The sequence below is a fragment of the Canis aureus genome, chromosome 17 (genome assembly GCF_053574225.1).
Source record: "Canis aureus isolate CA01 chromosome 17, VMU_Caureus_v.1.0, whole genome shotgun sequence".
Lineage (NCBI taxonomy): Eukaryota > Metazoa > Chordata > Mammalia > Carnivora > Canidae > Canis > Canis aureus.
Genome location: NC_135627.1, coordinates 30,456,090 through 30,470,496, shown reverse-complemented (window position 1 = coordinate 30,470,496; position 14,407 = coordinate 30,456,090). Strand labels below are relative to the sequence as shown.

General features: G+C 36.5%; 1 protein-coding gene and 1 pseudogene across 27 annotated transcripts in view; both read left to right on the top strand.

The window, feature by feature from the left end:
- SCEL (sciellin) overlaps positions 1-14,407 on the top strand; it is a 297,545-nt gene that overhangs the window by 117,846 nt on the left and 165,292 nt on the right. The window lies entirely within an intron of this gene.
- On the top strand, positions 856-2,012 carry LOC144287881 (heterogeneous nuclear ribonucleoprotein A1-like; annotated as a pseudogene).

The window sequence follows — 14,407 nt, the reverse complement described above, 5'->3', positions numbered from 1 at the left end:
TTAAGATTAAAAAAGCATCCCATCCAAAGAATTCATATCTCAGATTATTGATTTCTATTGAACTTGCCTACTTTTCAGTGCAAGAGAGTATATGATCAGGGAAGTAAAGAGCAATATTTATTTGATTAAAATTTCTTCAGCTTGATTTTCTTGTTGTTAGTGGCAACCAACAAAAGAATAGATATAAAATGATAGGTAACAACCACAATGATTACGGTCTGTATTTTTATCTTTACCCAAATGTGATTTTAAATTGGCCTTTCTAGTGTTTGCAGTCATAAAAATTTTTGCTATATATGCCACTTTAGATATATTGATAAACCATCTACCTAAACAACCCTATTTCACTAATTAATCTCTTTCCAGCACTTGGAGAGTCAACCTCAGGCGACATGTGCCATTGTTACACTAATGGCTATAAGGAAGATGATACCATTTACATTGCAGAAATTATTTCTCAAAGTGAATTTGCTATTAACTGGTATGCCTTGTGATCCCTGGGTGGCGCAGCGGTTTAGCGCCTGCCTTTGGCCCAGGGCGCGATCCTGGAGACCCGGGATCAAATCCCACGTCGGGCTCCTGGTGCATGGAGCCTGCTTCTCCCTCTACTTGTGTCTCTGCCTCTCTCTCTCTCTGTGTCTCTCATGAATAAATAAATAAAATCTTAAAAAAAAAAACTGGTATGCCTTGGATCAGCATAACATTATGTGTTGCAGCAGCATTTACATAGTTTGTAGCTTTTTGAAAATAGTATCATTTCCTAAAAAACAAAACAAAACAAAAAATTGCATGTAATCTATTTAAGAATTTGGTGATCCTGGCATAAAATATACTGAAGTCTCCAAAGAAGACTAAAAATATACCCTTGGTAGATCTGTTCATAGTTCAGTGAAAATCTATTAGACTCCTTTCCAAGGACAAAAAATATGTTGTAGTCCTCCTTTCTGTCCCTGGACGCCACTGAGTAAGCATTGTTAAAATCTCCCCTCCCACTGCTGTCATGTCTAAGTCAGTCTCCCAAAGAGCCTGAACAGCTGCAGAAGCTCTTCATCGGTTGTTTGAGTTTTGAAACAACCGATGAAAGTCTGAGGAGCCATTTTGAACAATGGGGAATATTTACAGACTGCATGGTAATGAGAGATCCAAACACCAAGCACTCCAGAGGCTTTGGGTTTGTCATGTATGCCACTGTGGAGGAGTGAATGCAGTCATGAATGCAAGGCCACACAAGGTGGATGGAAGTGTTGTGGAACCAAAGAGGGCTGTCTCAAGAGAAGAAGAGAAGATTCTCATAGACCTGGTGCCCAATTAACTGTGAAAAAGATTTTTCTTTTTCTTTAATGTTGGTGGCATTAAAGAAGACACTGAAGAACATCATCTAAGAGATTATTTTGAACAGTATGGGAAAATTGAAGTGCTTGAGATCATGACTGACCTAGGTAGTGGCAAAAAGAGAGGTTTTGCTTTTGTGACATTTGATGACCATGACTCTGTAGACAAGATTGTCATTCAAAAATCCCATACTGTGAATGGCCACAACTGTGAAGTAAGGAAAGCCCTATTGAAGCAAGAGATGGTTAGTGCTTCATCCAGCCAAAGAGGTCGAAGTGGTTCTGGAAACTTTGGGTGGTCATGAAGGAGGTTTTGGTGGGAATGACAACTTTGGTTGTGGAGGGAACTTCAGTGGCCGAGGTGGTTTCGGTGGCAATCGAGGTGGTGGTGGATACGGTGGCAGTGGGGATGACTATAATGAATTTGGTAATGATAGAAGCAGCTTTGGAGGTGGCAGAAGCTATGATGATTTTGGCAATTATAACAATCCTCAAATTTCGGACCCATGAAAGGAGGAAATTTTGGAGGCAGAAGCTCTGGACCCTGTGGTGGTGGAGGCCAATACTTTGCAAAACCAAAAAACCAAGGTGGCTATGGTGGTTCCAGCAGCAGCAGCAGCAGCAGCAGCAGCAGCAGCTGTGGTAGTAGCAGAAGGTTTTAATTACTCCCGGGAAAAAGCTTAGCAGGAAAGAAGATCCAGAGAAGTGACAGGGAAGCCAAAAGTTACAACAGATTTTGAACTCAGCCAGGCACAGTAGTGGCAGGGCCTAGCTGCTGCAAAGAAGACATGTTTTAGACAATACTCATGTGTATGGGCAAAAAACTTGGGAACTGTATTTGTGACTAATTGTATAACAGCTTATTTTAGTTTCTGTTCTGTGGAAAGTAAAGCATTCCAACAAAGGGTTTCAATGTAGATTTTTTTTTTTTTTTTGCACCCATGCTGTTGATTGCTAAATGTAATAGTCTGATCATGACACTAAGTAAATAAATATGTCTTTTTTTAAAAAAAACAAACAAAAACAAAAAAACAAAAAAAATCTTTGTAAAAATAAAACTACATCTTTGTAAGCAGGAAAATATTAACTTTATAAAAGCATGACACACCTTTGGGATATTTGTTGGATCTTCCAAAATTAAACCTTATGTATAGGGAAAAAAAAAACACTAGAGCAGTTTATGACATAATATAGTTTCTCTCTTCCTCCATTGGCAGCCAATGGAGAGAATCCTTTACAAGCCAATGAAGAGAATCCTTTAGCACATGATTTGATCTCTGCATGCTGTGATGCTATCTGTCACATTCACATGGACAGGACTTCCAGAGGAGTGGCCCTTTTGAAACTAACAATAAGACTTCTGTTGGATGAGAAGCCTTTTTGGTGCAAATCTTTTGTGCTAAATTGTGTTTTTTGAGACCACAGAAAGGTACCCCATTCACTCCATGTTAAAGGGCAGGACACCCTGAGGATGCACACTTTAGGCTGCTAATGGTTATGGCACAGTAGTGGATGAAGTTGAGGAGCAGTGCATTTTCTAATCAGCTGGGAATTAATGGAGCCCTTGCTCCTGATGAGGGGTGATTGTTAGCAGCAAGATTTGACACAGGAAGCATAATGCACGGAGAGCCTCTCTGAGCTGAGCAAGGCAAGAGGGTGGGGAGGAAGCCAAGAAGTGGTGTGAGAACCAAAAACCTTTTCTCTGCTTAAAAAATTTTCTAAGCCTGGCACTCATGATCATTTCCAACTAAAAAATGGTCTTTTAAAAAAAGTTTGATCTAGCCAAAGTCACAAGATACAACCAACAGTTCCCTATTTGCCTTTCTTCTAAATCTGTACAGTGATGCAACACTGCTTATCTTCTTGCTTAAATTCATCACAGGCAATGAAGTTCTGACTTTCCTGGCTTTGAGCCGGAGCTGGCTCTGAGTGAGTGTTGCTAGGGCGAAGGTTGGAGCGCCAAAGAAGTGATGAGTAAGCTATTAATCTTAACTCTGCTTGCCTTCTCCATGCTCACTCAAACTGGAATGGATCGCAGCCCTTCTTGTTTCTAGGGCTCACCAGGGGGTTACTATTTGTTAAATTAGAAAACAGCTTTGTCTCTGGGAAGAAGAATTTGGCTGCAGCCCTGATCATCAGGCCTTCATCCACTCATTGAGTGTGTACACTTTTGTGACACTCTCCACTGTACTGGTATTGCCCTGTGCACACAACAAAGTTCCTGCTCCATTGAGGGCACATGAGAAGTTGGTCTCTAGCTTGCTTATTCCCATTAATATGTTCAATCACATTCAATCACATTGTTTTTCATTACTTTGAAGCTCTTTCTATTCTCTCTTTGTGCTTGGGACACCCACACTCGATATTTTGCCTGAATTTTCTCAACGTATCTGCCTCTGACTTTTGTCCTCTCAGTAGCTCATTTCTACAAAATCCTTCAAATTTTGAATTTTTGAGAAATCGTAGTGTTTTTGTGAACTTGCTGAATTTGATTCCCTTTTCCTTCCTCCCTCTCTCCTTCCTTCCTTTCTTTTTCCCCCTCCCTCCCCTTCCTTCCTTCTTTCCTTCCTTCCTTCCTTCCTTCCTTCCTTCCTTCCTTCCTTCCTGCCTTCCTGCCTTCCTGCCTTCCTGCCTTTCTGCATTATCTTCTTTTAGGTATAAATTGTACAGTAATACTTTCAATGTGAAAATTGCAATATTTGTCCCAGGGTTCTTAGTGCTGCTATATTCACAAATTTAGTGACTTGAAATAATATAATTTTATTATCGATGTTTCTGGAGGTCAGCAGCTGGAATGACCTCACTGGGGTAAAACCAATGTGTCATCAGGGCTGTGTTCCTTTTAGAAAGTCTAGGAGACACCTGCTTTTTGCTGTTTTCCACTTCTACAGTCTGCCTACATTCCTTCTGTGATGGCTTCTTCCATTGTCAAAGAGAGCAGTGGCTAATGAAGTCTTTTGCACTCATCACTCTGACTTTATTTCCCTCATCATAGCTCCTTCTCTTATGCTTACACTCTTGCCTCCCTCTTTTCACCTATAAGTACCCTTGTTACAAGGGTCCATTACATTGGATTTACCCAGATAATCCAGCATAATCTCTCCATCTCAAGATCCTTGATTTAATCACATCTTCAAAATCTCTTTTGCCATGTAAACAATATATTCATAGATTCCAGGGATAAAGATGTGAAATATTGAGTGGGGTAAGGAGAAGGTTTTCTACTTACTATGGACCTAATGGGCTCTTAAAAATAAGATTCTTTATTCCTTTCTGGTTGAAATGATAGCTATATCTAACCTAGATTCTGAATCTCCAGATCTTGGCACAAATGCTTGCTCATCTTCTCTGCCTTAAGTCCAGTAGAACAGTATCTGATGTAATACTTTTATGGGAGAGTGTATTCCATTATATACCAGAATGAATTCTTTATGTGTGCAAGTAATACACATTTTAGTGAGCTGAAAATGAAGTTGACTCTGCAAAAGTCACCTTATATTTTGGCACTTTTACAACTATTTTCAAACACTCGATCATTTTAGTAATGGCATATAAATACTATTTTTTGTCTTATAATACTTCCCAACTTTTTTCCTTATGTTTTTGTACTTCATTTTCTTTTTTTCCAAGAAAATTAGATGAAAACCTTATAATATTTTCTTGGAAATAAAAAGATATGGTCTATAATGATGGCAATGATATAATTAGCATTGTTCTATTGAAGTGGATTTTAGACCAGGATGATTTATAAAATATAGTAAAACATCAATAGACATCATTTAGTCTGCTGTCCCTTTGTGTTCATAGGAATAAAATGTCACTCTTGTCCTTGAAGAATCCATAGTTTACTAGGAGAAAGAGATCATGCACAGAAGAGAGAATTAGCAACCTGTGGGAGCAAGACTCATACTAGAAAATTAAATAATGTGATTCAAATTCTGTTAGTAGAGGACATTTAGACTTTAAACATGCAAAGAAAGGTATTTCCTTGGAACCTGAAGGTGAATGTCACTTTCTTAAGTTTGTATTTGGAACAAAGGAGGTTAGCAATTACAATACATTTTGAAATAAAATGTCTAATTTTAAATATCTTTATATTTATTTACATATTTCTTCTTGATGTCATATTAAAAAATTTGGTGATGTTAACAGTAGGAAACAATGTATATAACATTATAACAGATATTTCAGAGATTAAAAAAGAAAAGCAATTAAAATATGTATCTTGATTGTTGGGATTTTTGTTTATATAATACCATTGAGTGTCTATCCCCCAAGGGAGTATGGGTGACATAGGTTTTGTGGAGGAAGAGTAAGAACAAGATAGTTCTTGCTCCTGATGAATGGGGATGACAGGCAAGTTCATAACATTAATTTAATCCAAAAAGAATATAAATGTATAAATCTTAGAGACACATATACAATTACATATGGTAGTGTGGAGATCATTACATTAAGAATTAGTTGTTAGGAAAGATGAAAGATTAAGAGACTAAGAGTTATTGAGTGACTGCCCAAAATGCCCATTTTAAGAATAAATCCTTTTCCTTTAACATATGTTGTACTTATGAACCCCTTTGATGTTCCATTAGTATATTTATTCAGCAGAAGATGTGACTAGATTTGTGACAAGACCATATGATCATCTTCTCTTGCCTCTGTCTATTTATTCTGAGTTGACTTAGATTGTAGTTTTGGGAATAATCTTATTTGATCAGTGTAGAGTTGCATTTCCTATCTCAAAGGATTAAAAATTTACTCTGCATGTAATATGGCTGGAATTGGGTTGAGGACACATTAAATATGGTTATAATTGCTGGGGCCAGTTGGCTGTCACAAATGAAGATGATTGAGAACCACTATCTTGTGTCATGAGCTCTGCATTGACTTGCCTTTGCCAAATGATGCTTTATCCCCCTTTGAAGCATGCTTGGTGCTTTTGGGTGAACAACAAAATTCAATAATAGTAATTCCAATCATGTTGGTAGATGGCTAGTCAGTATTTGTGTCTATATGACACCACAATAACTATCCTTATTGTTGTTTTAATTTCTTGAATTTGTTATTTTGTTATTTTGGCACAGAAAATCTTCATAGTGAATGTCATGTTGAAAATTAGCCAACTATAATACATGCTGGATAGAACTTTAAAGTGAACTTTCATTTGGAAATGAAGACTACTGTGATGAACTGAAGGGACCATGGAATACTATTGTCCTGTGGCTATGAGGTCTACTGGAACCCTGTAGTGACACATACAGAAGCAGGAGAATGATGGACCAGCATAACTAAGTCTTAGATTACTTTAAGACATGAATGTCTGAATGACATGAACCCAGTAATATCAAATACCATTCCCTAGGAAGAGAGGTGGGCTAAGTCTTTGCAGTTTGGGTAATAGATAAGCTGAGTCAAAGATTCCAAAAGCTTTTTTAAGGACTTTATATATATAAAGATTTTTTTTCAAATTAAAAATATCCCAAAAGATTTTGTATCCTTAAAAACATACTGTCATTTCCAAATGGGAAACAATTTTTGCTTTTAAAAATAGGCTTGGAGTGCCTGGATGGCTCCATCAATTAAGCATCCAACTCTTGATTTTCACTGAGGTCATGATCTCAGGGTTGTGAGATGGAGCCCCACGTGAGGCTCTGTGGTCTGCTTGGGATTTTCTCTTTCTCTCCCTCTCCCTTTACTCCTCCCCCTGCTTGTGGGTGTATGCTCTCTCTGTCTCCCACTACAAATAAATAAAATATTTTTTTAAAGGCTTAAGTAACAGCCTCAGTTGTTTATTAGGTTGATCTTTTTCATTTCAGAAACTTATTTCCAATGCAAGGTATTGTATTTGATATTGTTTGTTCCTCAAAGAATTAAAGGCTCAAAGGAGACTAGGGCTAAGAGCAAATGGCTGACACATAGAGGCAGCTGAGACCATATGACTTGTGAGAAAGTGGTTTGGGCTTCAATTGTCCAGATTAGTTGTCTATTTAATAGAGTATTGTTCAGTTTCTTCCTCCTTTTGACTGGGTTCACTATCAGTATGGCAGAACTGGAATGACTGTCAATCTGATCAGTGATTTACTGTGGTCAGTCCATAAACTCAAAGCATGACAGGAGACTAGGAATGTTGGGGCCTTTGTCCTGCCTTTGTTTTCCAAGTCTGACTCCTGTGAACTCTGGTCAAGTCACATTATCCTTCATAATATGGAGCTACCCTTAGACACTGAACTTTCTTTGGAAGTGATTAGATAGTCAAAATCGTTCGGAGCCTTTATGTGTTTGGTGTCAAAATTTAATGCATAATATTATCCATTGTTAAGAGAAAATTGACATGTTAGAAGCACAAATTGATGCTAATTTAGACATATTGCTTTAAATGTCACAAGGCATTCATGCAAATATTTTGTAAAAATTTTGTTTTTGCTTAAAATACTTGGGGCAATTAATGTGCTTCAGCAACCTTTGGTTATACATATCCCTCCCTTTACTCTGACTCTCCTGGCCACTTGGCTGTGCATCCTTTCAGCACTTCTGTACTAGAGTGAACTTGTGGGTGCAGTACTTCCTATGGGTTTCCACATAAATAGCAATTATTTATTTATTTATTTATTTATTTATTTATTTATTTATTTTTAAAGATTTTATTTATTTATTTGTTCATGAGAGAGAGAGAGAAGCAGAGACATAGGTAGAGGGAAAAGCAGGCTCCATGCAGGGAGCCCAATGCGGGACTCAATCCTGGGTCTCCAGGATCACACCCTGGGCGGAAGGCGGAGCTAAACCGCTAAGCCACCCAGGGATCCCCTATTTTTTATTTTTTTATAAATAGCAATTAGATTGGAGCTTGGGTTTTGTAAGATACACAATTTCTCCTTTTTATTTTATTGCATTGGAGAAATAAGGATAATATTTACCTTGCAGATTTATTTTAATAACATTCATAAATATGTAAAGTTTCTATGGCTTAGTAAGTGCTCAGGAAACTGACTAGAATGTATGTTCATCCAGGGAAATGTCTGTGGTTTTTGTTTCCCTTTAGTGTGGATATTCAAAAAATGTTGCCAAATAAGAGACTGCTCAGATGCAAACACAAGAGCACATGCTGAAACTGCCTTTGAAAAAGCAAGCCAGCTGGCTGCTCTAGACAAACTCTTAGGAAGAAAGCCTTCCTCATCTAATTCATAGATGGGAAATGGAATTGCCAGGCCTAATTGCCTTGCTTATTTATTTATTTTTTGTTTGTTTGCACTATGTATTGCTGAATAACTGTGACATTAAGAAGAGGGTGCACCAGGGAAGTTAGGGGTGACCTTTCATGAAGCAGATGGTTATAACCATCTCTGTGAAAGAGCCTAGAGATGATTCCATGCAGGAAACACTCTGTATGGGTGCTGTGGCCTCTGGCAAGCACAGTTGATAATCAGCAAGTATATGTGTGTATTACTAACTTAGCAGGTGTGTGTGTGTATCTCACATGAATATGTTCTATATTATAGCTCTCTCTCTCCATATATACACGGAGAGCATGAAACACTGTGGAAGTAGGCAACCATCAGTTTGTTCGTTGTTATTTATAGGATACTCTTCTGCTTTTTGTTTGTTTATTCATGTGTTTTGTTTTTGGGATTCCACATAAGTGAAGTCATAATGGTATTTGTCTTTCTCAGGGGAGGAGAAATGGGCCTCCAGTTATGGAATAAATAAGTCATAGGAATAAAAAGACAACATAGAGAATATAGTCAATGATATTGCAATAGTGTTGCATGGACAGAGATGATAGCTACATTTGTAGTGAACATAGCATAACACATAGAGAAATTGAATTACTGTGTTGTACAGCTGAAACTAATATAACATTGTGTGTCAACTATACTCAAAAAATTAAAAAAAAGACAAAAAGGAAAAGAGAATAAAGAAAAATGTGAAAATAAGTGAGAATTTCTGTCTATGTATCCATCCATCCATCCATCCATCCATCCATCTATTGTCAACATTTATTTTCAAACTCTTTATGCTCTCTCCTGTATTGCAAGGCTGGAAGCCCAAGAACCCTATTTTCCAGACTACTTTGCTTTTGGTTCTGGGTATAATTTATGTCCTGTCAATGAAATGAAATTATGCAAGATCCTGAAGGTAAAATACAGGCTCAGTGAAAGCATATCTGAAAAAAATAAAAATTTCTTTGCAATTACAAATAATAATTTTCCTAATTTATTGTTTTTTTTTAATTTATTGGTTTTATAAGTTTGGAATTGTGAACAGAGACCTTTTCCCCTTTAAAGCAAGAAGTAGCTGTTCAGCTTTTGCTGCAATGATTGAACACTTTATTAGACAAAAAGGGGAATGAATTTTTCCCCTTTAGCTGACTTTTTATGTTACATTGTTTGAGAGATTGAGCACAAAATTTTTAAACAGATGACAAGGCTGTCACCTTTGAGTGGCACAAATTTAGTAGCAACAGTAGAGATTTTATTATGATTTCTTTAAAGTACAAAACCCCAAAGTTATTCCTCTTCACAATGAAATCACATTGAGTGACAATGTTAAGACAGTGATTGGGAGGAGAGGTGAGTATGAGGAAGGCAGTATAATTTTCATTTAAGGAAATAGAGCTAGACTTGTGGGAAGGTAATTATATGTATTACTGAGCATTGTGATGATCCTCCCCTAAAAAAAGTTCATCTCCAAGAAGCATTCAGTCAGGTGAGCTATCAACTAGATCTGGCCTTTGATAAATACATCCACTTTAATAGCAATCCCTGAGATGAAAGGTGTGGATTCTTTGAAGGAATCACAAATTCATGGCACTCAATCTATGCAGTCTAAAAATATGAAATGAAAACTCTACTGTGCTACCTTGAAAGCCATCAAATTATACTAGAATCTTACTTTTAGACATGAAAGGAAGACACACATAGGACATAGCATGTTACTAATTAATTCATCCCATTTTTTATTCCTAAAATGATTTTAAGCAATTGTCTATGATAGGAAAGTACTGCTTCTTGGCCTGATGTAAAATGAGGAATTGTCCAAGATGATACCTAAGGTGTCTTCCATGTTACACCTTTTATGAGAAAATCTGGGGAGTCTGTCCTTCAAAAATTCATTACAAGGGACTATAAGGTGAAGTCTTAATAATAAATCTGCTTATAGACCTAAAACCATTCTAGAATCTACCTGGTATTTGGACTGTTGTGATTCTGAACTTACATGTATTCACAGCGTCTTGTAAACTGAATTCCCTGGAAAATTAGGAGACAAGGATTTATTCTCTGTTCTTGTTACTAACTTGGTGAATTTGGCAAATGCTTGTCACCTTTCAGTGGTGCAAATTTAGTAACAGCAGGAGAATGTTTTATTACAATCCCTGTGTTACATGAATTCTAAGAATAAGTTTGATGATTTGGAGGGAAGGTAGTTGGGAGGACAGTTTACTTTTCATCTAATGAAGTAACATTTAACTTGTGAAAGGTAATTGTAGTATTACTGGAAAAAGTAGTTTCTTTGCTGACAAAATAGACTTCCTTTTGAAGCAAAGGGTGTCAGTTTTATCTTGTAGAAAAATTTTTCTAGCTAATATGTTATGGGATTGATTAATTGATTGATTTATAAAGATTTTCTTAATTAATTCATGAGAGACACAGAAAGAGAAGCAGAGACATAGGCAGAAGGAGAAGCAGGCTCTTTGCCAAGAGCCCAATGTGGGACTTGATCCCAGGACCTTGGGATCATGACCTGAGCCAAAGGCAAAACACTCAACCACTGAACCACCTAGATGAGCCTAAAAAAAAAAAAAAAAACCAACCAAACAACAACAACAAAAAAAACGATTTTAAACAACATAATTCACAATAACCAAAAAGTAGAAGTAACTCAAATGTCCATCAACAGATTAATGAAGGAACAAATGTGATACATACATAAGTGGAATATTGCTCAGCCTTAAGAAAGGAGATTCTTACACATGCTACAACATGGGTGAAACTTGAGGATATTATGCTAAGCAAAAGAAGCCAGTCACAAAAGGACAAATATTGTATGTTTTTGCTTATGCAAAGTACCTAGATTAGTCTGATTGATAGAAACAGGAAGTAGAATGGTGACTGTCAAGGGCTAGTGGAGAGGGAACTGGAGTTAGCTTTTAATTGGTACTGAACATCAGTTTGGGAAGATGAAAAAGTTCTGGAGATGGATAGTGGTGAAGGTTGCATATGAATGTACTGAAAGCTATAGCATTGTAAACTTAACAATGGTTAAAATGGCAAATTTCATGTTATGTCTATTTTACCCCTGTTAAAAAAATAAATTTAAAAAGAAAAAAAGTTTAAAATGACTTCAATTGCATCTTCACATTTATCCCTTTTTCTAATTTAAGAGGGAAATAAGTCCTCTTTATCCAGAATTCTGTATCTCTGCTGCTTTAAGGCTGAATAAAATATTACCATTGGCTTTTTGCTCTTTTTAAGATGTCTTAGTTGGTAGGCCATCAGTTTTGAGACACATCTTTGTGGCTTTGAATTCAGATAAAATAGAGTTACATCTAAGTTGCATCTTGTGTTTGTTTTACAATAGTAAATATGTAAGGTTAATTAGGAAAAATAATGTTACCATCTTGGAAATTTGCCTTTCAGGAGATTACATGAGTGACAGTTCATATTAAAGATGCCATATTACTATATCCTCTTGCTGAATGTATTTTAAAATGTATATTTTGACATCAAGCTAAAGATGCTTATAAAATATTTTCTTATTTGTTAAAGGAAACTCCACTTATTGATGATATGCTTCTTGTTCCCCTCTGAATATTTGACCAAATATTTCTGTTCTTTTATCTTTTTATGGTGCTTATAGTAAGCCAATAATGCCCTGAAAAAGTTGTTTATTTTCCTATTTATTTTCTATAATAATTATTCTCATGGGGATCCTGGGTGGCTCAGCGGTTTAGCGCCTGTCTTTGGGCCAGGGCGTGATCCTTGAGTCCCGGGATCGAGTCCCACGTTGGGCTCCCTGCATGGAGCCTGCTTCTCCCTCTGTCTGTGTCTCTGCCTCTCTCTCTCTCTGTGTCTCTCATGAATAAACAAATAAAATCTTTAAAATAATAATGATAATTCTCATGAATATCTGTATCAAAGTTTCATGCCAATAAAACTAATGTGAGGATAATTTTTCCATTTTTAAAAGTAAAATTACAATGACCTATCAAGTATTTTAAAATTCAGGTTCTCATCCAAAAACTTGCATAGTATTTATTTTACAATACTACCTAACCCCACCCCAAATTGGTGGTGAAAGATAAGGGAAAAAAGGACATATTTTTGACAGAATATAAGGCACCTTGAATTTTTCCTCCTTAATATTATGATAAGTTTGTTATTACATTTTGGCAGAAGTTTTCATAAATGCTTAATTCTTTTATAGATAAAATAATTTAGAGTACAATAACCATTACAAAGAATAACCAATAACTTATAACACTGTACAGAATTTTTTTTTTAATTTATTATTTATGATAGTCACAGAGAGAGAGAGAGAGAGAGAGAGAGAGAGGCAGAGACACAGGCCCCATGCACCGGGAGCCGGACGTGGGATTCGATCCCGGGTCTCCAGGATCACGCCCTGGGCCAAAGGCAGACGCCAAACTGCTGCGCCACCCAGAGATCCCCACTGTACAGAATTTAAAGGCAAAAGCATTTATAATATAAGCACCGAGACACTTGAAAGTTCAGCAAAGTTATTAGCAGAGAAGTCATGTAAGTCATGAGTGTCAGCAGGGGCAAGGAAGGGTGAGACAGAATTTTTATTGTTAATTACATCTTGGGCATCAGTGACCCTGCCTTTGGACAGGATTCCTTATAATAATTTTTTTCCTCCCAAATCTGTTCCAAAATGTAGAGTTTCAAGTGCTCCCAGGAGATGGTTATATCAGTGAGAACAAATTTCACTGTGGAAAGGCTGTATGTTTGGAGTCCATTGGGGAGTCAGTTATTTCCCCATGAATTGTTCGAATTTATTTTGGGTCAGTCTGAGTAAATGTCGAATGCTTTTTCACGTGGTAATAGTGAGCTCTCTGTGGCACTTCCTATGAAAGCCAGCTTTTATGGCAAAGATAGGACAGCTCCTCAATCCTTTATAGGCAATTCTTATGTCCATAACTCCTCTGAAAACTCAGGCTTTGTTTTCACGACTTCATTGATGAAGTTAGTGGAGCTGATCTGATGTGGCTATTTAGAGCTTTAACTAGTTCTATTTATTATAAATGCCTGTACATTGAACTGTGGAAATAATAGTGTTTTATTACAGATGCTACCCTAGAGCCTGTCGGGAGTGTTCCATATTGTGATATATGCACAAAAATCAGAATATTTCTGTATTCCTGAACACCTCTGACTATAAGGGACTCAGAAAAAGGATTTGAGTCTATACTACTATAAATATTTGTGTCACTACTACTGAGTAATGATATTCTTTCAGGAAACAAATATTTATTGTATACATATTGTGTCAAGCACTGTGCTAGAGGTGAGATATACAATAGCAAGGGAGACATATATAATCCAGCTGTCTAGTTGAGGAAACAATCACATGTACAACTATGTAATTACAGATGTAATTCTCTATCTAACTGTACATCTGTATGTTATATATATTTAAACATACCAGATATATAATAATAGGTAATATTATATACAATATATCATATACATATTCAATATATGCTATATATAATTGTAGATGAATATTATAGATAATCATATGTACAGGTATATAATTACAATTTGTGTCAGATGGTATGAAAAAAAAGAACAGAACTCAGGAAAATGGAAGAGGGTCTAATTTAGGTTGATGAATCAGGGAATATTTGCATGGAAACCTGAAGAATTACTAGGAGTAGACAGATGAAGGGGACGGAGAAAATTTCCTATCTGGAAGAAACAGGTTATATACATTTGTACAGGGGTACAGGGGTAGTAAAAATCTTGACAAACATGAAAGATAGAAAAAGACTATATGTTTGGTGCATGGCAAGGGATAAGAAACTAAGATGAGATGCAGCTTTAGAAGCAGTAGAGGCT